This window comes from Molothrus aeneus, chromosome 5 (assembly GCF_037042795.1).
Source record: "Molothrus aeneus isolate 106 chromosome 5, BPBGC_Maene_1.0, whole genome shotgun sequence".
Taxonomy (NCBI): domain Eukaryota; kingdom Metazoa; phylum Chordata; class Aves; order Passeriformes; family Icteridae; genus Molothrus; species Molothrus aeneus.
Window position 1 is genome coordinate 65013309 of NC_089650.1, and position 27159 is coordinate 65040467.

Sequence of the window (27159 nt, forward strand, 5' to 3'; positions counted from 1 at the left end):
AGGCAGTCCAGCAAAAGGCCATTGAGATGCTTAAGGAATTGGAACATCTCCTGAACAGAGAGAGGCTGAGAGAGCTGAGGTTATCCAGCCAGGAGAAAAGAAGGATCAGGTGACTGAACAAGAAGCCACAGACCCATATTGAAGTATAGGAGATTCCATTTAAACTCTTACTGTGAGTGTCATGAAAATGGAAGAGGTTGCCCAGAAAGGTTGTGGAGTCAAAAACATTTCTGGGCATAATCTTGGATCATCTACAATAACTGACTCTGTTTTGAGCAGGGGATTTAATAGAATAGAATCATAGCATAGTTTTGGATGGAAGGGGCCTTGAAGGTTATTTTTGTTCCAACCTCTCTGCCATGGGCAGAGACAACTTCCACTAGACCAGGTTGCTCAGAGCCCCATCTAACCTGGACTTGAACAATTCCAAGTCAACTAAGAGGTGTCCAGATCTCTTTCAACTTCAACTATCCAGTGATTCTGCAACACAAAATCTTTAATGTGAGGAAAATATGATGTAATTTTATCATCTCAGGTTTAATTCCGTCCTTCTAATGTTTTATTATCCCAAAGACATTTGCATTCCAGAATGTCCAAAGCAGAATCTTCATGAGTCGTTCCAGGTTTCAAAATCCCATATGCTGAAATATGGCAACATTTCTCTTTAAAAGAAGGGAGAACATAGACCTGTAAAAATCTACTCCAATGATAGACAACATCAATGACAATTTTAAAGAATTTAATGAAGTTTAGGGTGACAATATCAGTTAATGTATAATTACAAACTGTAGAAAGCAGAATACTTGATACAAGCATAATTTGTTAGAACATGTTTTGCAGCCATAGAAAATTTACTAGATATATAGTCAAATTTGGTTGAAGTTAAATTAGGCATGCATCTTGATTCTTGGTTAAATTTTTTCTGCTGCATCCTCCTAAACGCGTATAAGTAATAATAATAAAAAAGCTGGTACAAGCTGAAGCCTGCAGCTTATATCCCATTATAAATTGCACTTCAGATTTTCTAAACTAATTGTTAAATTTAGAACTAGCAATTAGCACTGCACAACATTTACCAACAGAATTAACTGTATCGCTTGCTATCAAGCTCAATTACATTTTCAAATGTCCCAGACTGGTAGCTCTGATGCATTCTAAGAAAATAAAACCTAGAAATGGGCCAACAGCAAATTGTTGTGACAAGATTCACAATAGGAAATGTTTTTTTTTCTGTTTCTGCTTTGGGTAAAAGTGCTGTTGTATGGGTTAAAAATGAAATCCTACCTGAGCAGTGTGAAATTTTAAGGCACGTTGGAAATAAAATGTAAATAGTTACTTTATGACAGTTCCACCACTTGAGAATTCTATGTAGCAACTTGATAGGTTTGAGGAGTCCTTATTAGCAAGTACTTGAACATTGCCAGGAGATGCTACCTGGTGTTGCTTTTTAGTGTGATAGGGTATGAATCTGAGAACTTCAAAAGATATTCTCAACAAACAGCCAAGCCTACAGAGCAACTCACAGCTGGATTTCCTGCTGTGTTTACTTACGAGAGCCAACCCTTAGGAAGCTTTTGCTCTGAAACTGTATCAAGACTAAAATTCAAAGCCACTTACTCCTGATAAACCATTCAGAAGCACAGAGTTGAACTAAATTCACTTGCTTCCAAGGCAGAAGGAGTGAAAGGCATCAAAGTTGCATTAAGATGAGCCAGTTATACTTTTGATGCAATCATATCTGCTTGATTAACAGGTTCTCAGTGGGAAAGAGCTCTCTACAGATGCTGCTGAGGTGTGGATCCCAATAGTCATCACAGATATGATACCACCCTCACCTGCCAGATCATGGTCAGCTTGTCACCCACCGAGACTCCCAGGTCTCTTCTGCAGAGCTGCTCTCTGCCACATCAGCCCCCAACCTATCCTGGTACTTGGGGTTATTCCTCTCCAGGTGCATGACACTACACTTGCCCTTGCAGAACATCATTAGGTTTCTCTACACCCAATTCTCCAACCTCCAATCAAGGTCCTGCTGAATGGCAGCACAGCCTTCAGGTGTATCAAGCCATTCCCCCCCATTTCATGTCACCAGCAAACTTGCTGAGGGTGTGTTCTATCCCTTCATCCAGGCCATAGGTAAACAAGTAAAATAGGACTGGAAAATAGAAGCTAAATAAGTATTGATCCCTGGGGAATGCCACTGATTGCAGGCCTCCAGCTGGATTCTGCTCTGCTGGTCACAACCCTCTGAGCTCTGCCATTCAGCCTCACTGTCCATTCATCATCCCACCCTCAATTCCTGAGCTTACTTATGAAGATGTTATGGCAGACAGTGTCCAAAATCTTGCTTAAGTTGAGGCAGACAACATGCACTGCCCTCCATTGGCCCACCCTGCCATGCCATCAGAGAAGACTGTCTGATGGGTCAATCATGATTTCCCCTTGGTGAACCCATGCTGACTACTCCTGATGACTTTCTTTTCTTCTGCACGCTTGGTGATGACCTCCAGAACGAGATGTTCTGTCACCTTTCCAGGGATGGAGGTGAGGCTGAGTGGATGGTTGTTTCCTGGCTCCTCCTTGCACTTTTTGAAGATGGGAGTAGCATTGGCCTTTCTCCAGGCATCTGCCACCTCTCGTGTTTGCCATGACTTTTACTGATATTTGCAAGTGGCTGAGCAACAACCTCTGCCAGCTCCTTCCACACCTGTGGGTGCACCCCACCAGGGCCATGGGTTTGTGGGTGTTAAATCTGCCTAGCTGTCCTCTAACCCAACCCTTCATGACCAAGGGGAAATCTTCCTTTCTCCAGACTTCTTCCCTTATCTCTGATGTCTGAGATTACCAAGGGATAAGCTCATTTTCATTTTAATGTCTTTTAATGTAAAGGACCAACCTTGTCCCAGGACTTATGTTTCCTTTTCCTCTTGTACCATCCTTCTCCTTCTCTTGGTCATATTGGATAGTCCCAATGCCTGTGCCTTTACACATGGCACTCTTCAATACCTCCATTTTCCTCCACTCCAAATCCCTATGGAAAAAGAAATCTCTACCTTCAAAGCTTTGATATTCTCTTCCAAATCTTCTCCTGACTTTAAAAACCTATTCTCTCAAAATGAAAAGAAGCTTTATGACCTTATGGGTAATGTCTTTTCCCTTTCTCCTAATCTCTTTGTCCTTATACCCATGACCCAGGACTTTTCCAGGATATGAGCTCTGGGAGCAGATTTTCAAAAAGAGGGATGTGATGTAGTTTCCTAACATTCAATCACTTATAAGTACTCGAATGTCATGTGTACACTCCAAAGCATCATAACCCTGTTCTGAGTCCCAGAAATACTGATGGAACCTCACATATGATATGATATGCCATTTTCATATTAAAGATTTATTCAGAAGAAAAATTCTCTGCAGTGTGTTTAAAATGTATTTCCATTATTTTTTTACCATTTTGTAACACAGGATTTCTCTCCTGTATTAAAATAGTCAATGAATGATGCATGCAATGCTGTAAAAAACTCATTTACTGTTATTCCAAGATATATTGATTTACATGTGGATCTGTTCAACCCTTTTTAATTTGACCAGATGAAGTTTGGCATGACAACCTTTGGAAGAACATGTGATCTAACTTCAGATGTCTCCCGTGTCAATATCTAAACCCTAACTAATTTACATAACCTGACTTAGTGGTTACAGGGAAAAAGACATTATTAGAATGCAGTTCTTATCTAGCAGTACATTACAGGATGTGAATCATGCCCTGAAAACAATTTTTTTTTTTTTGAATGTAAAGTGAATTGAGGATAATTGTCCCAAGAAACCTACAATTAGCCTGACAAATCCCTCCAAAATTTTTTAAAAGAAAAAGCTTACCTAAGAGGACTGTGAGTTCAAAGACAAAAAGAGAAGGTCTGTCAAGTGTTGCATCTAGACAGCACTCACAATTATTTAGGGAGCAAAATGCAAATGGAAAGTTGCAATTTTTGAAGGTTGTCAGAGGTCTACTTATGCGTTTTCCTGAAATCCTAAGTAGCTACTGAAGTTAGAGGTTTAATCTCTCAGAACCATTATACAGATAAAGAAGAGAAACAGGCTGTTTCAGAAAGTGGTTTTGGCCCAGAACTCTGGTAAAAACCCTAAACTTTTACATGCAGGACCTGCCTCTGGAAGCCCTTTTCTGTTGACTCTCTGAAGGATATTTTGGCATAACTTGACAATTGGCTCAAATTAGATTTCTAATCAGTAGACCTGAATCCCACTCCTAAAGCGTGTAGGGTGAACATGTGTTTTTGCTTGGGTAAAGACTGATTTTAATAGGACTTTTCCACCAGGAAATCAAATCCCCATTCATAATCTTATTTTAATCTCTTGGAGTATGGACCATGCTTTGTCAAACTCAGGCTGTTAAGGAGAAGGCACCTGTGTCTCCATAGTGCATAATGGGTTTATATTAGGGGTTATTATATATTTTAAATGACTATTTAAAAAAATAATAATCACAACTGGTATTTATTATTCCTCCTGTATAATTTTCACCAGAAACCAGAACTTCAATGGGGCATTCTGCTATAAACATGGGTGAAACCCAATAAGGCTTGCAAAGCTACTTTCCTGCACTTATGCACAATATACATCAGGAATCTCAGCCTATCATCATCACAACCAGGCAGTAAATTGAATTTGAATACTGAGATTTTGTCAGAATACTTTTAAGACTTCAAAACTGCAGGCAGCAAAGAGTCTAACACATCTGTAGGGAAGATGTGACGGTTAATTACACTCTGAGTATCTTATTTCTACCTCTGAATTTGTCAAGCTTCATCTCCATTGCCTGGATCTTGTTATATACTTTTCTGCTAAATTAAAGAGTCAATGAATATCAGAAATTCTTCCCTCTGCAAGTATTAGACTCTGATCAAGTCAGTTAACTTCCCCTTATTAAGTTAAATAGCTTGAGATTCTCTCACTTTAATTACTGTACAAGCTCAGACTTTGCACTAAGTACCTGTTACAGCAATTCAAATCAATGAAAACCACTGGAAAAATATGAACTTACACCCTACAAAAATAATACAGAATAAGAATAAAATAAATCTTTCCTGACCATCCATCTTCTCTTTTCTGAATAGACGAAAGACAAAATGTGTGTCACACAAGAGAAATGACAATGGTGACAATAAATGACATAAGGAAGTTTACTGTGTACCCAAACTAAGGAAAGGATTATCAAAAACTAAGGAGAACAAAGTGAAAAACTAAGGAAGAGATGGTCAAAATGACAGGAAAACAACATAGAAAAAATAACAGTGTTTTCTGTTCATGAATATTCTCCTCCAACTTATGACACAATTCTATACCAATGAGTAAAATTTCCTGAGAAATGTGTGTTTTGTAGAAGTAACATAACAAGGTATGGGTGTGAAAAAAGGAAAAACGCGACCCTGAGAGAAATTTTAATAAATGAGATATTTTTTTCATTCTATCTAATAAATACATTTAAAAAAGCTGAAAATAGTGGGATGATTCAATGAAACTCAAGTTTGGTACACCTTCAAGATCTTCTGATGGATAGATAGATAGATGAAACTTAGGTCAACAAACCTAAAATCAGTGCATTAATTGTAGTGAAATGGAACACATCTCTGAGTTATTCAAGCTAGAATAGAAAAACAGATATGATTGCTTAGCTACTGTTGTCTTGGTACCTTTAGTCATATTTTTCATAGCTTTGGTTTACAAAGCAGCAATATATTTTCATGAAATCCTAAAATCAGTCCAAATACTTTTGATTTATAATCAGTCAAACCTTGCTATGGGATAAATATTTGAATTGCATGGTTTAATTTGAGTTTCAGGAGTGCTTTTCTTTCAATTTGTGCCCATTATTGTTGGAATGGATAAAGAAGGAGGGTGCCTGGACTACCAGGAGATACTGCAAATCAGAGACAAACAATTATGCCTGAAGAGCACATCATCACAGGGTGACAACCTTGGTGAATCCTAGTAGGGCAATGGATGTCAGGTGTTGGTTTTCCAATAGCTGCATCCATAGTCGAAATTAGTGGGAAATTAGGCAGAAATTAGTGGGAAATTTTGAGAAATTCTGGTTTGGGGGTTTAGCTATTGGAAATTGCCAAAAAAGCCCAAACATCTAGATTCATTTAATGTCTGATACCTCACAAACCAGAATTTACAACACAGTGAGCTAGGGCAGAGCAAGCGACTCAAAATCCCTCAAAATTCAGAGCCAGCTGAATTTTGGCACCCATGAGCAGCATAGCAGTCCTTGATGGAGTTTTTCAGTGGCTTTAGTGTGTGTTTGGAGCAACAGCAAACCCCACATTTGAACCTGGATAACATTGGCATTATGGTAATGAGGCTTGAAGAGCATCTGGGCAGCGATTTGGCTCATGGAAAAGGAAGGTTGGTAGTGAGCAGCCTCAAATGGCTGACCTCCTTTTGACATGCACATTACAAGCCATCATCAAATTTGACTGTAACTAAGTGCCAGGGGCTTCCAACAAGCTGTTCTGAGGTTGTTCATTTGGAGTTCAGAATGAATAACTTTGATATGGCTCATTCCTGCAGTACCACATGTTTTCAAAGCACTAACATGATTTGTAGGAAATTTAAAACTGTGCACAGTTGATCACACAGACTGGACTTCCTCCACTCTGTCAAGTAGAGTGATTTGTCCAGAGAGAAGATGTTGGACAAGGTTTGAAGGGAAGCTGCTGGTGTTCAAAAGACAGGCTTACAGGGTTTCATTGGCTGATTCTCTTCCAGTATTTGATTTAAGACCTTCCTACATCAAACACTGATCAGCAAAAATTGTAACATCTGGATTTAATAGTTAACTATATATTCAAGACTGCTCTTTATTTTCCATCCCTGAGACCCTTTGGTATTGTCCCTAGGTAGGAAGAGAAGCAAGATTAACACATAATGTGACGCTAGAAATTGCTGTTGGAAAACAACAGAGGAATAATCTAGATAATGCACCCAGAAGATATTTCTACATGTTTTGTGACTGGAGAAAACACACAGAAGTGTGATGTTACTTCTATAGAAAAACAAGAGCGTGTTTTTACATAAACTTTGAAGAAGATTGGAGGATATCTGACACACAATAAACTGGCTTTAAAAAGAGTCAGTATTCACCACATTGCATTGCATTTAGAAGTGCAAGGTAAATTATGGTCAGTTTAAACTACATGAAGCTGCTTCTTCATTTTGAGCTGGGATAGTAGACACTAATTCCAGGGGCTGCTGTAAGAAGGTGGCATAAATTCTTTTATTATATGAGTACATGACACTAGGCTTCCTAAATAGTACTAGATGTGAATATATGGGCAAATGAATAAAATTTTGGCTTCAGATTTAGACTTTATATATTGAAAGTATAGAAGTAATTCCATTAAATGTGTTCCCATCCCAGCCAAGGGAGAAGCATTTGGTAAGGTCAGTTCATCTTATGTGGGTACAATGGCCTTTTAGATACCCATAGTGGGGTGAGAAATGCATACCTAAGAGTGGAATCTTCATCTTACATTGAATCCTTACCAAAAATTTGCCATAAACCAGAATACATCATTTACATTAGTGCTTTCACTGTGCACAGACAATAATCACAATAATAATAATAATAATAATGGCAGCAATAGCAATAAAAATTCTTATACACATTGTTAAATTGGGGAACAGATTTGTCCACCACATAATGGTTATTTGTAGGCTGTTTTCAAACAAGTTTAGCTCTGACACAGTTATAAGTTCAGTTTTTCTGTGCAAAACACTGTCTGGACTGTCATGTTTCCTTTGCAGCAAGGCTGAGCCCAAAGGATGCAGATATTAAATCTCTCTTTGCTGCTAATTTGGTTTTCCACTTTGGGTCCATCCTACCCACATCTCTTACTTCTACCCTATGTCCATGACCCCAAGTACAAAAGACCTGCAGTAATAAAATTTATTATTAATAACAGTAGGTAGAGGAGAGGTTAACATCAAGGGAGATTTGGGTCAGAAACTGTGCAGCGCTGGTTTCAGCTTAAAAGAGAATAAATCTCCCATATAATAAGCTATATTAGCAACAAAAAAAAAATCAAGTAAACATTCATAGATCATGGCTGAACTATGATGATGTAGAGTTGAGAAAATATGGTCTAGTCTGCTTAAAAATCTGGCCATGCTGCTGTGCACTCGCAAGTTTCTCAAGCAGGAAATGATGGAAAGCTCCACTGATCTCAAATAACTCAATTGTTTTTCTTTTCTAATCAAATATCTTCATAGTGAGGGACCAGAAATGCATCATTCAGCATGTATTGTGGCTGTGAAAGCATGAAATATGGCACTTCACTGTTAATGTAATATTAAAGATTAAAAATGTTTATTACCTGTTATTCTTCTCTTAATTGTTTTGTGTGGAGAAAAATAGAAGTTGCTGCTTTAATGCATAAAAACCCCACAATGTGCATTCATAGCAGAGAGCAAAGTGTTGGGGCTATGAAAATTATGTAAATGATGAATTCCAGTGAAAGAACTTTCAAACCCTTAGGGTCTTCAAACAGCATTAATTCAAGAAATTAGATACAAAATTTAACTTTTTCATGCTAATAATGATTTCATAAGGAAAAACTCGTTAGTAAAGGTGACAAATATAAAGTTCTATTCAACATTTAAATTCAGGAATCTTAGTATGCGCCCCTGGGATATATTTACTCAGCCAATGACTCTGATGTTATTAAGTAATTTATTTGAGAAAGTCTCCATTCATGAGTTTACATAAGAACAATATCAGGTTTACAAAGGCTTGTGTTGTCAGTTTAGCAAATACCTAATTCACAATGACTTTTGCTTAAGATTTTCATTAGGTTGTTCAAAATTGTTTGATCATTTAATGCCAGCTTCATAAGATCATAATTTTCCCTATATGAAAAGAGGAAATTAAAAGGAGAAATAAATTAAAAAGTGTGAACTAAACTTAAATTTAAATCAGCTTTGCCACAAAAGAGAGAGAAGAAGAGTGTCAGCCCTTGTGATTGTACTTTGCTTGGGTATAAACTATCCACACTTAGCAATTTAATATTTTGCTGTGGTATATTTCTATGCCAGCAATACCAAAAAATATATTGAAACATTTGAAATGTTGCGTTATGGTTCAATTTTTGAGGCTTGATCAGTCATGTGACAGTATCAATTTCTGGCAGCATTAGTGAGGGGGCAGCATTAATTAGATAGGAAACAAAAACCATCCTAAATCTCTCAATTTTTATGGCTAATCATGCTGTAATCTATGGCCTCCAGCCAGTGTTGGGGCAATGTGCAAATGTAACTAAAAATGACAATTCCTGCAAGTCAAGCCCAAGATATGAAAATTAGGATGGTCAAAATAATCAACAGAATATTTGTCTTCCTACAGAAAATGCTGGTTCATCAAAGCAGAACAATTTCCCAGAAATGAGCTGATTTTACTCAACTTTCTAATGAAATACAGGCAAGCCTTGAAGTCTTCATTGTCTCCTGGCTAGATCATTCACCATCACTCCTCAGAGAGCTCCCTGGTCCCCAGGCCCCTCGCAGTGGGGAGCAGTTTTGATACAATAATTGTTTGAAATCACTGCTGGTTCCTGTTACAATCTGCCTCCATCACTTCTTCTCCTCAGAATGGCTCTTGCTCTCCCATCACCCTGGTTCCTGCATTCAGGTGTCTTTCAGCCCTTGTGTCTCCAGCTTATTCAGGATAAACTAGGAACACATCAGCCTTGGTGTTTCCATGTGAGAGATTCAATTTGAACTCTATCCCTTCATTGCACATCCTAAGACAGCTGAATCTTAAAGCTCAACCTGCCTGTGTGCTAAATCTTTTACTCTGCAGGAGCACCAAACCCTGGCCTACATCTGGCCAGGAAGAAAATAATATCCAAATAGAAGCCCACATTACAGCAATCACTAAATTATGTCACATTTGACTGGAGTATGAAGCACCTGGATGTTCTGATGGAGACATGGGAAGGCAAAAGTCTTTTTCTGGCAACAGATCCCATGAGAAATGAAAATATGATGTACAAATAAAACATGTGATGACTGTCTTGTCTGTGACCACCTTTCCACTAACCTAGATGACTCTTAAATCTTCAGCTTTTGTTCTTAACTGAATACCTATAGAATGAGAGGGAGCAGGCAGGCCAAGTTAGATTTGGTCATGTTTATTAACACTTGTCATTGAGTTGTAACTACATTTGTGTGTTCTCTGGCAGAGTGGTTCTCTGACATTTTAAGGACTTTTAAAAGGCAGAAGGGCTCTAATCTGTATAAAAATAATCTCCACTGGTAAATTGGATAGTCACAGGACAGGAGTGGGTACTCCAAGAGAAATCACAAGGCCTGAAAGGTAATGATCTTGGAAAGGACTTTCTTGCAAGGTAGGAACTCTCAAGAGGAAATCAAAAGTCCTTATTGGAAAACTGTGAATAGAGGAAATGAGAAATGATACAGAATTAGGCAAATATTCATAAGTAAAGTAGTATGTTGAAACTGTGAAATTATTTTACTGGATCAGTACTAAGGTTCAATTTGTGTAAGGGAGAGAAGGCAGCTTGAGATGATTTCATATACAGACAGGAGAGACAAGAGGGATTTGGCACCATAATCTCTGAAAGAAAGTTAATAAGGGGAAATATCTGGAAGCAAAAAAAAAAAATCACTATATGCTGTGCTTACAGATAGGTTACCATTCACCAAGAGATATTACCATCCATGTGATTAGTGCTGAAAAATAAAAGCAGGAAGCAGTAAACACAGATGGAATGGGTTAATACTTTTGTAATAAAACCCATTCACACATTTAGGATGATTGGTTTTATTTCTCCAGAAACACCACCACCAGAAGTTTTTGTTATTAAAGCATTAAGTAAAACTGAAGTTTGCAACACAAACAGGAGTAGAAGGACTGGTTTCATAGAGGTTATAAGAGCACAGGAAAACAATGTAATCTTCATAATGTGGGTACCTACAGGGATTGCAGGAAGAGGTAAAGACTCATGATTCCCTTCCCTTCTTCAAGGCTAAAGATTAACTGTTCATGGTGCTGGCGGTTTTTTCTACCTTTCTGCTAATATCTTTAATAGCACACATTTAAAATGAAGTCTTTTTGGCGGCTCTCAAACATGAGTTGGATGCAATGCTAGTAAGGGAAGATGTTTTTTCATATTTATAAGTGATCTCATCCTTATCCTATTCCAACTGGACTGTAAAGAGCTGATACTCAGATTCAAGGAGGTAGGATTTATTCAAGTGCAGGAAATTGAGGAACAAGGCCTGCCACACCTCTTTTCACAACAAACCCAATAATAAGTGCTACTTTAGCAAAAAACTTGAAACAGAATCAGCTCCAGCAAGTAATCACCCTCAGTCTGTAACTCATTAAAAAACCCAAACTAGAAGAAATAATATTTATCCACTGGACAAAATTACCAAGCATTTCCCAGCAAAATTAATCCCAAACATTGTTAGACCAGTTTCCCTTACTGGATCAATCAATTCATCTGTCTATATTTATATCTATGTATATATAAATGTATCCATGCCCTCCTAAAAAGGGTGCTGAGGTTTCCAGTAAAGAACACAGCAGTTATTTACAGAAATATGATGTAACCTGGGTGGTTAGAGCACATTATTTAAGGAAACTAGCTATGATTTATAGCAGCAAATAAATAAGACAAAATTTGGTTAACATACCTCAGCATTAAGTATCTCATGCATTAATTGTCTCCAAAGTCTGTTCCATTTGTTATCTAACAAGGTATGCTCCATTATTATTTCTATCCAGTTCATTGCTTCATTCTATCTGTTCTTTCAAAATTAGCTTGTCTAATCAGAAACTGCTTTGGCTGGTAGTTCATTTCACATAAAAAGGAGGAATTCTTGTTTACTGAGAAAGTAATTGGATTATAATTTTGAAAAGAAAGAAATATAGATTGTAATAAATTATTTCATAAAAAAATACATGGGAGTGTGAAAACTAGCAAACCCAAGACAAATTAAAAGCTCTAATGATTGAAAAGGCTATAAATAGAACATGCAACTGGAAAGAATAATTCATCATTGTAACTTACCTGCTCCTTGTTATTCTGTTGAAAAGAGCTGAATATCTAGGGAAAGAATAAAAAATGTATTTATCAAATGATGATCAAGAAAATATTTATATTAGCTGTCACTTTTCTTGTAGCTCTTTAGCTCTTGTAAATGTTATTAAACTTTTATTACAGAAAGAAAAAGTAAAATTTAACCACGTTTGGGAGTATACAATTCCATTTCAGTTATTTATTAAATTCTGTTGATAAGTTTGCATGATCATAGGTAGACTAAACTAAAGTTGCATGCAGGATTTTGTTGCCTGCATCAGTATATATTTAAGTGAAAACAAGAAAATGCAGAAATTATATTCAAAACACTGACCAATATATTGGGGCTGTTTATAGAGCTGGTCCATCATGTATATTTTATTGCTCATCAACATTTCTATTCATATCAAACTGTAGAACTTTTTTTTTCTTTTTTTTTTCCTTACTACCTAACAATATTTTGTTGCTAATCCTGCTCTTTTTATGTGTGTATGTTTTAAATTGTTTTTACCTAAAAAAAGTAAAACAATGAGTATTAAAGATATGAGAAGTAATGGACACGAGCTAGGAAAATTGTGTAAAGGAAAATAAAACATACAAAAAAGAATGCGTGAAATTGTAGCAAATAAGATTTAGAAGTTAGAATACATATTATATTATATGATATTATATGATATTATATGATATTAATTATATTTTATTGTTGCATACAGTAGAAAAATCGAGTGATGTAAAATTGTGAAGTACTAGGAAAAACTTGTACTCTCAGCTCTCACCTCTTCAGCTGATTAACACCTTGAGTTCTTTGTGTTTGTAGATCTAAGAAAAACCCCACAAAATTAAATTAAATTTACTAAATTATGTGAACTAAATTGTTATAGATTTTCATTTATTTAGCCTGATTTTATTTATCTGAAAATCATTCAGGTTTTCCTTTTATTTGAATTGCATTTATGACACCAATTCAAGCTTTGATCTTAAATTACACTTTTGGGGCCTGAAGTAATAACAATTTTGGATTACAAGGATCCAGTTCTTATCTACATACCAAACGGGTTGTTTATAGTGCAGTTTGTTCAGTGAATATACTCAAATTTAGCACAGGGAGATTGATAAAGGTAATCAGCAAATACCATATTGGCTTAGAATAAAGATGAAAGCAAAATGCACCTGACTCAGTGAAGATAGGAGTTAAATGCCAGATTATCCACATAAGTGTGTCAGTAAGAGGAATTTCATGCATGACAGATGCTAGAATGGGCATTAAAATGCTCAGGACAAAAATCATTAAGTGCCCCAATAATGCACATTGGCCATTAATTGGGCAAATTTAGGATGTCACAGGCAAGTTCCCACCAACTTCAAAAATTTATTTGCATGCTCAAAGTTGGGCTTATATGTGAGTGAGATAAAAACATTAGGCAGGTTATTAATACTCACTTGAGATGTCTACTCTATGTTTAGAAAGCAAAACCTTATCATGCTACCAACACCATGAAACTCAAAAGGTGTCGTGAAATGACTGGATGGAATTTTATTTCTTTCAAAGAAAAACGTAGCTACAAAGGATGATAGCCATAACCCAGGTCCTTCACGGGCCTTGGCCATCACAGCTGCAAGGAAAGAAAATTATTGATGTACTGAGAGGTAGGTGCTGTTACTATTCCTTTGGTGACTGATGTGGAGCTTCATTGAAGAAAATGATATTATAGAATCACAGAATGGTTTGAAGTGGAAAGAACTTTTAAAATTTTTCTTCTCCAACTCCTTTGCAATGAGCAGGACACCTTCAACTGGATCAGGTTGCTCAGAGCCCAGAGCAACCTGGCCTTGAATGTTTCCAGGGATGGCATTATCCCACTTGAGAAAAGAAGTTTTGGTACCCGAGCCGATGGCTACTTAGGAGAACATAGGGATTGAATAGCATCTGGATATGAGCAGCACAGAAAAATCACTGTTGTTCAGTCAATATGAAATATTTAAAGCAGAGAATTTCCATTCATTAATCTAAATACAGAGTAGCTTTGTACCTGTTCTCCAGATTCAGATCATATGGGGAAGAAGTTTGACAGTGATGTAGAGACTCTCAGGCTTCCCCAGTCACCAGCTTTAGGTTTCTGATTTAGGACAGGGAAAGCATAATCCTACTTGAATATGCAGTCCATGAAAATCCTCAGCTAAACATTGGTGATAGGAAGTCCCAAAATGCAGGCAAACTATGACAAGCATCACAAATGTTTGGAATTTTGCAGTTTGTGTTAAAGTGATCCAAGCTGAGCATGCCAAAAACAAGGGTGAAATTACCAAGGATTTTATTACTGAAAAAGTAATATAAACCTCAGAATTATGGGCATATGTTTTCTAGACTGGTGGTTTTTTTATATTTTCATGTTTGGGTGTGCATTGTTGTGGCTTGAAAATCTCCCAAAATTAAATCTTCTGGTGTGATGCCTGTGTGTTGTTGCTTTGATTAATTAAGTGAGCCATGAACCAAAAGTCCTTTTTCCACTCCCAGTGGCTGTTCACTTCATGTGTATCCATTTCTTGTCTTTCCCATTTCCCTCCTGTCTGTCTGCTGTGCCTTTTCAAATCCTGCAGGGTCCATCCCCTTCCTTGCCTGCCCACACAGAACCACGCTCTCAAAAGTGCCCTTCAATACCACCATAATGGAGGTTAAACCAAGATAAATAAAAACCCCCACAAACCATCTGTGAACTGGTTCCTGTGGTGCAGTCCCACTCTTTGATCGACTCACATCAGAAATCAGATGAGAGCATAATTTACATATTTAAAAAATTTAAATTAGATCAATTTTTTTTAAAACCTGGATAATATGAGACTTTGAGGATTCCATGAACAACAGCTCTACAACAAATTGATCTGTCTGCCTACTACATTCAAAAAATTGATTTTCTTTTCCTGAATGGAAACATTTCTTTGAAAAGAATGAATTCAATTTGTGACACACTCTGTGAGTGTTCTGCATCTGATTCTGAGGTTTTAGAATCTTTTAAATCAATAATAAAACCATTTTAATTTGGCTTAACTTTGTAGGGCATGTGTACTTGTAATTTTCAAAGATTATGAGATAATGAAGTGGTCCAGGACTAAGTCCTCTGAGTCATCTGACTTCTCATTTGTCTGTTTTGGGCTTCTCAGTCTGTCTGATCAGAAAATTCCTGAGTTTGAATCAGGAATTCTTAGTTCAGACAAACAGAGTCAGACTTTTGCTCTGAACTCTCTGAGACCACCAGTCTGTGAAGAAAAATCATCGTGTTATTATAAGATAAGAGATACAGTCCAATAACAAATATGGAGATTTAAACCTATAAAGCTTGGGGCTATAACCACTACCTCACCAGTGAGCTCTGTAATATCCCCATTCCCATATCTCCTTCCTCAACAATTTATTCCTGCTCCAGGTGAGCTTTAAGAAACTCTTCAGCAGCACTAAAAGCTTCATGCAGTTCAGGGACATAACAGGTTAGCTAGTCTGGGCTGCAGGTATTTCAAGATAACCCCTTTGAGTTGGCACCATAGTTATTTATTGGTGCCCAAAATCCCTTTCCCTTCAAGAGTTCCTTCACAAGAACCCCATGCAGCACCAGTGATACAAGAGGACTCAAACTGCACCTGGGGAGGTTCAGGTTGGACATCAGGAAGAATTTCTTCACCGGAAAGGATTGCCCAGGGAAGTGGTGGATTCACTATCTCCCTGGGACTGTCCAAGAAATGACTCAATATGGCACTAAGTGCTATGGTTTAGTTGACACAGTGATGTTTGCTCAAAGGTTGGGTTTGATGATCTCAGAGATATTTCCCAAACTTTAGTCTATGACTCGAAGATCTACTGTAACATCAGCATAGTGATGATAACTCCAGCTGAGATAGTCTGGTTACTTTTGGCTATCAGAGTTCACTGATTGAGAAGCTTTGATTCTTAGTCACTCAATTATATAATTCTTTTAATTGCAGGGAAAAAAAATAGGGTGGAAGGAACTTCTCGAAAACATCTGGATCAATGCTCATGTGTTGCTGCCTGTAAATGAAGCTTCTTTGATAAACTTCCACAGAATTTGACTCTAAGCACAGTTGTCACCTCTTGTAAATGCAAATTAAAATGTGTTAAGCTATCCCGATGGTGATTTAAGAGTATTTGCCTCCCTTCACAAGAGTGCAGCATGCAGAAGGTCAGATTACATGGGTGAGCTGGCCAGAAGTGTGTCAGCCACGTGCAGTCCCCTGGGCACAGGCAGTCACATCAGCATGTCCACAGCCAGCACCCAGGGAGCCCAGGGATGAGTTCTCAGGCTGCACAAAAGACATTTCATACTGCTAATAATCCATAGCTAGAGGTAAAGGTTAAATGCTGAGCATTATTGGGATACAGTCCTTTATACTTCACTTAACTAATTGAATTTGTTTAATTAACAATTTACACACCTGGAGAGAAATATAAAATCTATTGTGCTGTTTGGCATTCTGCCTAAATTGGAAATTACCTATACATCCTCTAGTCCATATTAAATGGGATTTACTTTAGACACAATTGCTGTTAACAATTAGATAGGGATTTTTTTTTTTTGAGATCCATTTTCTAGACTCTGATAAATTTCTCCATTTTCTAGACTCTGATAAATAAACTCTGGTAAATTTTTTTATCCTTACAAACACCTGAAAATAAATGAAATCTAGAAAAGTTAGATGAAAGTGTTTTTACTATTGATTTTAAACTGTGCTTCTCTGTGCATAACGTAAATTTTCATCCAGATACAAAAATGAGAGACAGAAACTTGCCAGCCTATTTCACATTCGAAGCAGACACACCAGAGTCACAAAACCAGATTGTTTTGCCCGTAACTGGAAGGCTGAAGAGCAAAATCTCATTAAGATTGGTATATGGAAGGAGGTTTACAAGCCATGCATATCCATGAACAGGTTAGTTTAAATGCCTGAGAAATAGATGGCTTTTCAAATATGTGGCTGACAGTCATGGGTTTAGAAATACAAACTAAGATGAACTAAAAACTTGATACTCAGAAATAGATCTGTCTGGGAAATGGTGTTATGGAGAAATGAATCTGCATTCCGGGAAGACTGCTTCTTAAAACCAGTTCTGATCTTCCCATGGTTTGGTAACATGGGTTTATCCCTGGCATCCCAGTGGATTTGGGTCTGATGCATGTGTTCTCACACAGCACCTCTGAAAATCTGATTTGCATGAAGTAATGCTTGCCTAAGGTATTTAAAAGATTTGTCAACAGGAGGAATATTTCTGCTGAAGGAATATTCAAAAGGCTTAGGCTTTCATGCGGTGCACTCTGTAAAATCACACTTGCTCACGAAAGTAAAGCACATCTTTGCAGTGGTTATTTCCAACAGCAAGTGGTTGGTGCCATTTTCTGATTTTGATGGTTACAATGGCCTGCTATAGATATTATTTGCCCCTCTTGCTTGCTAAATCTTCTCAATGCCAGGTAATTGTATACAGGCAGAGGAGAGGGTGGAAACAGAATTTACCCTTGATGTTTGCTGCCAGCCCTTAGGCTTCTCCTGAAAGCCAGGAGGAAAAAAACCCCAAGACTAGGTTCTAACAGCCTTGGTTTTATAGTTTGGACTGGTATCTCATGGATATTTACTCGATAATTCATCTGAAAAATGAAGAATTACCTTATTGAATGAATCTCTAAGAAGGTAATTGTTGGTCTGTATCCTCTGATAAGACCACATTGGCCTTGACTGGATACTGAAAATAGCATGGATGTATGAAGTCATTTATTTAATTATTAATTCAAGGTTAGAACACTAATAGAAAAATCAACACAAGCTATTGCTATGAAGATATTAAGCAATCAAAATATTCTGGTTTTATACTGAATAAGTTCCTAATAAACACCACACAGACCAAATATAGAAGAACAAAAGACACAAAATCATTGCAAATTAAGTTCATTTTTCATTAACATTGTCACATATGAAATCAGGTATGTTTGAATTTCACAGTCATTGTAGTGCATTAAAAAAATAATACTGCAAAAATTTCCATGACTTCAATAGAATCTCTATTGTATTAGTAAGTGAACTCTCCAGTGGCCAAAATAATATCTGTAAATACCCATGAATTTTAACCCAAAACGTGGCAACCTGGCATGATTAAAAGCTTTAGATTCTCAAAGAGCAACATGACTAAAGCAGGACTGTAGCTTTGAGTGGCACCTCACTGGTTTCATTTGCCAGTATTGTTATTTTCCAAGGTAATATTTGATTTACAAGAAAAATGCTTTTAAGTCCCACTGAAAGTCCTACAATGTATCCACAAGTATAAAACCCTCAAATTGCCATCATTTGTCAAATGCTAAAGCCGTACCTGAGACTGTTCAGCGGCAAAGTAGGAATCTAATGATGTCAGTAGGAAGGAGGGAGGTTAGATTTATAGAGGCTTTAGAGGTGATACCTCTTGTCTCTCCTCCCTTGTCCCCCTTCTGACTCCCTTTAATTCAGCACTTTGACCACAGTAATGCAGTTAAGCTTCAGTTTATGGCACGGATGCCTCATAAGTCCAGTCTCCATGATTTCATTGGAAGCTCTCACGTTAGTAATTTGAATAGATTTTAAATTCCAAATTATTGTGAAGATGTTGAAATGCAGAGCTTTAATGTTAACCCAACTCTCTCCTTATGCTACTCTTTCCCTCCCAAACTGTCATGGTTTTTCCCTAGCTTACACAATAGTTGCCTTGATTTTTTTTTCCTGGCTGTGGTTAAGGATCAAACACTGAAGGAAGGCATTTTTAGATGAAATAATAATGAATCCAACTTGGATTTGAAATAAATTAAACAGGAATTTGAACAACACTTTATGGATAGGTGATTATCCCAAATGAATGTTTTCCTTTTCTTTTGTTTATTTCCAAGTTATAAAAAAAAAAGTAAAAAAAACCTTAGGTGGTCATTCACAGACTGTGGTCATGGGAGTATCCTAGCACAGAACTGTTTTAGTCAGTGTTGTCCAAGAGCTGTGGAGTGCCAGGTGCAAAAATCTGATTGTCCTCAATAAGCTAACTGTTGTTTTTAGCAGTTAACTTCATTTTGTAAAGATCCTAGCTCAAGTACAGTCAAGGTTTTGTCTACCATTTGTTTCAAGAGTCTGGATCAGATCCTTAAATCAGAGCCAAATGTGAATAAAAGCAGTAAATTCTTTGGCAATAAATCCTCAGTAATCTGCATTACTCAAAGATGGGACCTGCTGGAACATCTTCATAACATTGTTTTGCCTTCCTTCCCCTCATGTGCAGCATATTGCAGTAATCAATTAACATGATGGAATATTCCTGTGCTGAGACCTTCTCGTAACTCCCATATGGTCAGAATTTAATCTGAATAGCACAGGTTTTTGTTTTTTGTTTTTTGTTTTTTTTTTTTTAAGAAGCTGAATTCATCCTGTGCATTAGTGATAATGGAAAACTAAAATTTCAGAGTGATATTGTTGTTTTCAACCTGTTGGTGTTGAATATTTGTAGAAGCTAGGTACTCGGACAGGACTGCGCATTGTTCATCTGCATGTAAACCACCAAAGTGGGCAAGCAGAAATGGAGGTGTCCAGTTCCAACTTTTGCACTTGAAAATGGCCTTGCTGTACCTCTTTAGAGCACACATATAAGCAAAGCTGTTGATCTCTTGATCTTGTTTAAATAATTTACTCTTGCCCATCTCAACACACCCTTTGTTTGCCTTTGTGACTCAAAAGACCTATTCCATTGTAACAAAGTAGGAAATTCTGGCTTATAACCTGATAGACCTTGGTTCATACAAAGAAAGGACAGTAGGTTATCTTGTGTCTCTTTCTGATTGTAAGGGTTCTCTAGAAGAGTTTAAATGTGTTGCAGGAAGTCATAACTGGAGGTTTGTCTGAGTGCATTCACCATGATTATAAAGTTGAATCCCTAGAGGATCACTACTCTGCAACCAGTAACATCAAAGCTCCCTGACCAAATTCCTCTGTAGAAGTTGTAGAAATTGAATTTAATGTACTTAGTATACAATAGTCTTGGAATAAAACTTATAACAAACAAATTCTGATTTTTTTTTTAAGCTTAATAATAAATTGGCCTTTCATGTTCTTTAGGTTTTTTTCTATATTGAGCAAGAAAATACAACACAATCCCTACTGTTCTTTCTGAATAGATATGGGGAGGTGGAGAAATTGCTTGGTCCACGTGTATTCCAGCAGAGGGTGGCAGTACACTACCACACTCCCACAGTGAAGGAAAAGTTGTGCAGTAATATTTATGCCTTCTGTCTTCAAGGGAAGAATACATCCTGCAGATGAATATGTTTTGGGAGATGGGAGATGGGAATTGGACTGGGAAAGTAATCCCCAAATCGCTTCAGTGACCTTGCTCAATCCACTCAATCTCCATCTCTCTTTCATCTGAAATATTTTTCTTCCGTAATTACCATCAGCTGATGACTACAAACCGTGATAAAGCTCCCGAGAATAATCGCCTACGAGAATGAATATGGATATCTGAAAATGGGAATCTCTCCTGATTAACTGATGATACCACAACCATTAACTTCATCACTAACAGCAGAACAGTCACCAACAGTGTTAAGCAGGATAAACTCCGGAAGGCAAAAAAGGGCACTCTGTGGCAGGAAGGATTTCCATGGCACTATGTCCATGCCAATGGTCTCCTGCCTTTTGTCAGTCCAGTTTTGCTACTTTATTGGTAGAGTATTCTTCAAAATTGGAAATAACTTGTCATCTCCTCAGCAGAATGTGGATTTCTCTGTTACTGTCTCAGACTTCCCTTCAGTTTTTATTTTCTTAAATCCTTTTTATTATTATTATTATATATTTTTTAATAGAAAGCAGTTGGGAAATTGTTCACAGGCCAGCAAAAGAGGCAGGGTGTATTTTTTCCTTTTGGAAAAATCTGGTTGACAGAAAAAGTGGCAACTGGTGCAGCCTACTTTAAATTACTGCAGTAAAAATACTTTAACACATTGTCAAACTTCAGACCTTGGTGACTCAAGTTGCTATATTTTTTGGATGTGAAGAAATTTCAGTGTAAGAAGAAATCAGTGCATAATAGGAAGGAATACTCCTTCATTATGCAAATAATGAAAAATTATTTGTATACAGAGCATGATTTCTTTAATGCGCTTTTATTTCCCCTCAAGAATTTAAACCAAAGGATTATGCAGGTCAAGAAGAACTTGAAGAACAAAAGCCATTCATGATCAAGCTCTCAATGTGGACTTACATTAGTAAAAACATTTGAACAACATTTTTATAATAGTAATCTAAGTAGCTTATATTAACTTCTCTAGTAACCAAAGCCAAGAATAATTTTTGTGCATTCTTTCAGTAGACATTCATTATTTAAATATGTAAAATATGGAGGCAGTGTTCTGGAACTTCTTTTTATTAAGAGGAAAGAAGCTGGAAATGATGCCAGGAAATTTAGGGGAGGAATGACATGCTCCTTCTCAAAAATAAGAGATTTTTTCAGATAATTAAGGGAATTAAATATTTTCAGTCAAAATGTTTGTCAATAATAATTCCTTACCTCGATCTACCTTAGTATTTGAAAGTATTTGAGACACTTAAGAGTAACCTTGTCACCTGTGAGTGGCTTCCTCTATAACTTCTTGTAACACCCCCAGCTCTTCCTAAAGGAGGTGACATGATTTTCAGCAAGTTTTTAACTAGCAATTAACGAGCATAAAGTGATGAAATATGAAAAAAACCAAACCAGGGTGATCAGAAGCTCAAAAACATTGTCTGGTTATCATTAAGATTACTTTATGTATCAGTTTAAGGTTCTTTGAAGGAGGGGGAAACAGTGTGTGCACTGCTGGAGTCCTTAATGGCTCCTCTACACTATTGAACCCTACTTGGTTCAACAGAAATAATAGAAAACCTTGTAGCAAAATTTCATTGAAGAATAAACAGGACTATAGGAGAAAAAGGAATTTTTTAGAACATTCATTTCAATGAAATAAAAAATAGCTGGGAAAGAGTGAGAGTTTCTTGAGAAGAACCAGCTTGTCTCATAGCAGAATAGATTAAAAATCTGTTTCACTCATATAACTCTGAAAACTCATGATTGAAAACTCTAGCCTTGAGAATGTTACAATACATCATGAGAAAAAGGTGAGTCAACGTGTAATGTTTCAATTATAGGGTTCTCAGGAGTACACAGCTGGTATAATAAATAAGGTCATGGTCTTTCCATCAGCAGTATCCCTGGTATGTCTGCAGTTGCCTTGAATGGGAAGCAATAATATTTTTGATTGTTAAAAGTCCAAAGTTCAGAGGAGATCAATCTAATATTCTGAAAGGTAAATAAAGATTTGTTGTGTAATGAGTTCTTATGGTATTTATATGATCTGGTCTGTGTGGTGGTCATCTGGACCATGGGGGTGATCAATATATGCAATATATTTTAAAAAATATCCTCCCCCCATCCAACACCATTATAATTTCAAACAAGTGGTTCTAAACACAGATTTTTTTTTCCCATTCTTGACCTTCTTGCGATAGATCAACAAATTGAATAGGTTCCCAGTAGGGCTGCACACCAAACCTGCTAGATTTTACCCTGACCTGAGAGTTTGTGGAGTTGATTCTATTCCCAGCTTTGCCATCATCTTTACTTGTTAGGTTATTCCCCTCATCTTTCCACATCTGTATTCTGCCTCCACAGCTTTTATTCCCCACTTTGCTTTATCTGTTTAGACAAGAGCTCCTACAAGCTCTTGTCTTTTGCTGGTGTTGAGGCTTTGGCCTGAGCCAAAACGAATATTCAGAGCCTTGAAAGGAAATTTCCATTAGGAACTACAAATGATTGTAAGTTCAGGTGATTCCTTGATTTCTTCAGCTTATGTGCATCCATTACTAATGACATGTTGACCAACACAATATAGTAACAAATGTGAAATGTGTTACTGATGTGACAGAACATTTGCTGGCACAAAATATATTCAAGAGTGGACTGTTCTCCAAAGGAATAGGAATGTGACTTTTAAGGGCCCTACAATTAAAGAATCACCTTGAGAAAACCTCTGCTTGACTAGAAAGGTAGAAACAGACTGAGGAAGGAAGTGCTAGAGAACCTTCATTTTCCATTCCTATCTCAGATTTTTTTATTTCCTAGGCACTGAGCAAATTCCAAAAGGAAAATCACCCATACTAGGGGAGTAGCAAAACTGGCATTGAAGGAGCACAAGCTCACTTTAGACATAAACAGCCTAAGAAGGAGTTCTGCACTGGTGGTTTGATCAAAGAGTCGGCAGGTCATTTATCCAAGGGATTCCAGGCAGGAGGGGCTCAGTGTCCATGGCTATCCATGCACTGTGGTGATCTATTTAATCTTCCGTTTCTGGTGTCTTCTGCCTCTGTTAAATCTGAACTTAAACTTGAAAATTCCTTGAAGTACCACCCTCACTTTCTTATTGGTAGTTCTGTAGCAAACCTCTGGAACATGACTGCTCCTGTTCTTTAGTGGACATTACACATAGATGAACTCCTCCCAGAAGGTTTGTAGTAGGACATGCAACAATTTCAAGGCAAAGCAACAGTGTCATTTCAATTCTTTAACTTTCAAAATGGTAAATACAAGATAGATAGGATTTTCAACCTCCCCATACCTAATCAATTCCTAGCAATTGTAGTTGGCACATTATTTTGAGGATATTTTCAATGTATTCAGATACATTTATCTCTCAGGTTACTCATTGAATACACACACCTGATACAGATTATTATTGAGGGAGCCTTATTATCTTTTTCATTTCCTGATCTTGTGCAATAAAATTCCTTACCTTAATGTTGTATTAATGCTTTTTTTTTTCATTTTAAAATGTTATCCTAATTTAAAATGCAGTTAAAGAAGTTTTTTGGATTTATTTATTTAAGCTAATAGTATTGACAGATCCAGTGTCCTTTTACCTCTAAGGCTCTTCTCTTCTGAGTTAGCAAATGAGAGGGTGCTTTTAATCACCTATTTAAAGCAAGGAGAGTATCCTGAGAGCTAATTGCTATTATATCATCATTCAGGACAAAGGAAAAACAACATTATTTTGTAATCATTGATCTTCTATATCATTAAATCCAAAATATTCTTAATTAGGCAGAGAACTAGACATGGTTAATACAACTGTGTGGCACTATCAGATTTTGCAGCTACTCTTCCCCTGCCTTGCCTGCTGCAGAGGGGGAGCAAGCTCTTTTGTTCAATGAAAAATGCCCATCAAAACTCAGAGAAAGCCAATAGAGATGGTGTTGTCCAACTTTATCTACCTGTCATTAAGATTTTTGAAAAGAGACAAAAATGTTGCATTCCCTTTGACATAGTCTAAATCATTACAGATTTGTTGACACTCACATGGTTGCTTTGGTGGCAATAGAGGAAAGTTTTCAAAGTGGTTGTCAGACAAGAGGAAGATATATTTGTGAGTGGAAAAGACAAAAGGGAAAATAGATTTACAGAATATACAGAAAGTTGCTTTCATTTATTTTTTCCCCTTTGTGTGTTTTTTTTAAAACTAAGAAATGCCACATGCTCTAAAGAAATGTATGAGACAAATACAAGCAAACTGCTCATACAATTCCATTTTTTAAAATTTCTGATCCAGGAACACCTTCCTCATCACAGGGGCATTAATTTCATCTGGTTGACAGCTGTGGAAAATAACCCATGTATTTAAGCAGCAAAAACAGAGATAGGAGCATTCACATAATGAAATCTATTTTCTATTTGAATCTAAAGTCTAAGTGCTGTCCCTTTAAAGGAGACCTTGCTATCTTGATAAAGAAAACTAATGACGTGGCCTTTCTGGGGCTAGTCACATAATAGCCATGGTGACAAGGACCTCTATCACAGAATAAAGCAGAAGATAAATGAGATTTTTCTAATATCCATTTCACCCATTGTTCACAAGTGTCATGCGATACAGCTTCTATTTATCATGAGATAGTAGATACTGGGCACTATTTTGTAAAGGAAACCTAAATTACAACATTGTGTTATTAAAAGCCTGTAAATACTCTTTAGTCCTTCCCGCTCATTGTGTAACTGTGCCAAAACAAGCGAGTTTTATTTTATTATTATTATGTTTTATTTATTTAAATAAAACCTAAGGGACGTTTCTTATATTTATTCTGGATGTCCACACAGCTTTTAGTAAAAAAATGAGAATACATGTTTCAGTCAGCTTGCCTGAAAACTAGTCCCACCTGCCCCAAAAAGAAGGGTATTTCACCTGGACTTCTTCCTCTCAGCTCTCTAGATCTCTTTAGGGAATCACAGAACCACAGAATGGGTCAGGTTGGAAGGGGCCACAGTGGCTTCTCTGGCTCAGCCTCCTTGCCCATGCAAGATCATCCCAGAGCACAGGGATGTGTCCGGACAGTTCTGGAATATCTCCAGGAGGGGAGACTCCACAGCCTCTCTGGACAATCTGTTCCAGTGCTCGGTCACTGCTCAGGACTGAAGTTCTTCCTCATGTTCAGGTGGAGCTTCCTGGGCATCAGTTTCTTCCTGGGCATTGATTTTTGCCCTTTGCATCTTGTCCAATTGCTCAGCACCACCAAGCAGAGCCTGGATCCCTCCTCTGACACTGCAGATACTGAGAGATATGGATGAGGTCCCCTCTCAGCTGCCTCTTCTTGAACTTGAGCAGTCCAAGCTCCCTCAGCCTTTCCTTATCAGAGAGATGCTCCCGTCCCTTCATCACCTTTGTCAGTCTCCACTGGACCTGTTCCAGGAGCTCCATGTCTCTCTTGTCCTGAGAAGCCCAGAACTGGACAGAGTACTCCAGGTGTGCCTCACCAGGGCTGAGCAGAGGGGCAGGGTCACCTCCCTCAGTCTGCTGGCAATGCTCTTCCTAATGCACCTCAAGATACCATTGGCCTTCTTGGCCACAAGGGCTCCTGAACAGCTTGCTGCCACCAGGACCCCCAGGTCATCCCCCAGCCTGTACTGGCACCCACCTGGAGTTCCTGGCTGAGATCCACTTACTTACTATATTTATCTCACCTCCAAGACCTAAGCCTTCAAAGATTATGTTAACTTGCATGCAAATAAAGCATATGGTGATATTCAGTCTGTTGGAATTCACAAACATCAACAGCCTAAAGCAGTGAGCCAGAAATCTGAGCCCCCCAGTTTTAGCTTAATCTGTGGGAGGAGCTATACGAATACTTCAGTATCAATGATATTATTCAGACATTGATTATTATTCTGGTGAGCAGAATGGGGCTTGGGCCACTACATTTCAAAGGGAGAACAGCACTGGGGAATGAAATGTGGAAGAAAAGAAGTTCAGAAACAAAGGATGTAGGAAGAAAAAGGTGGTGAGGTGAAAGAGCAGCCAAGAGGAAAGGTGTGTAATGTGGTTATAAACAGCAGCTAAATGTAACAATTTACACTGTGCCAGATTTGCCCCTTGGTCAGAGTGACAATGAAAAGAAGCTTCTGTACAAAACAGGGACGGTTTATACTCCAGTCTATTGACCCAGTTTCAAAATTTGATGCTCCCTCTCATCTGAATGGCCATGCTTTGTCCCTGGGGCTTTTCTAAACGCCTGGCACCTTGCAGCAGGTGCTGAATTTCTTTCTTGTGCACTTTCCGTTCAAATAAATGGTTGGAAAAGCTGTGTAAGATTTTGATTGCTGTTTCCAAGCATGAAAGGGTCTGTGTAATTTACAACCTGTGCAGTTTACTCCTCTATGGTCACCTCTGGGGTGCGAGGCAGGCCAGCAAACTATCAGCAAACAGTTTTCTGCACAAGTTGAGAGGAAGGGAAAAATTCTAGTCATGGATATTGGCACAAATCCACTCTCATGAAAACTCCCACTAAATCTTTAATGTCCAGGGAGAACACCTGAAAAAGCCTATGCTTAAAACACTGACTTGCAAATTGGATCCTCAATTTAGCTACAAATTTCCATTGTGACCAAAGGAATTGTGCTTGATTTGTGTGTCTCTGTTTCTCTAGAAAAGAGTATAAAGCTTTCTGCTTC

At 37.5% G+C, this 27159-nt stretch overlaps 1 protein-coding gene across 1 annotated transcript in view; it reads right to left on the bottom strand.

The window, feature by feature from the left end:
* The window catches only part of CELF2 (CUGBP Elav-like family member 2), a 550570-nt gene that overhangs the window by 441774 nt on the left and 81637 nt on the right, over window positions 1–27159 (bottom strand). Inside the window, exon 2 of the mRNA XM_066551028.1 lies at window positions 12117–12152. The gene's annotated coding sequence lies outside the window, so the exon portion shown is untranslated. The remainder of the gene's footprint in view (window positions 1–12116; window positions 12153–27159) is intronic.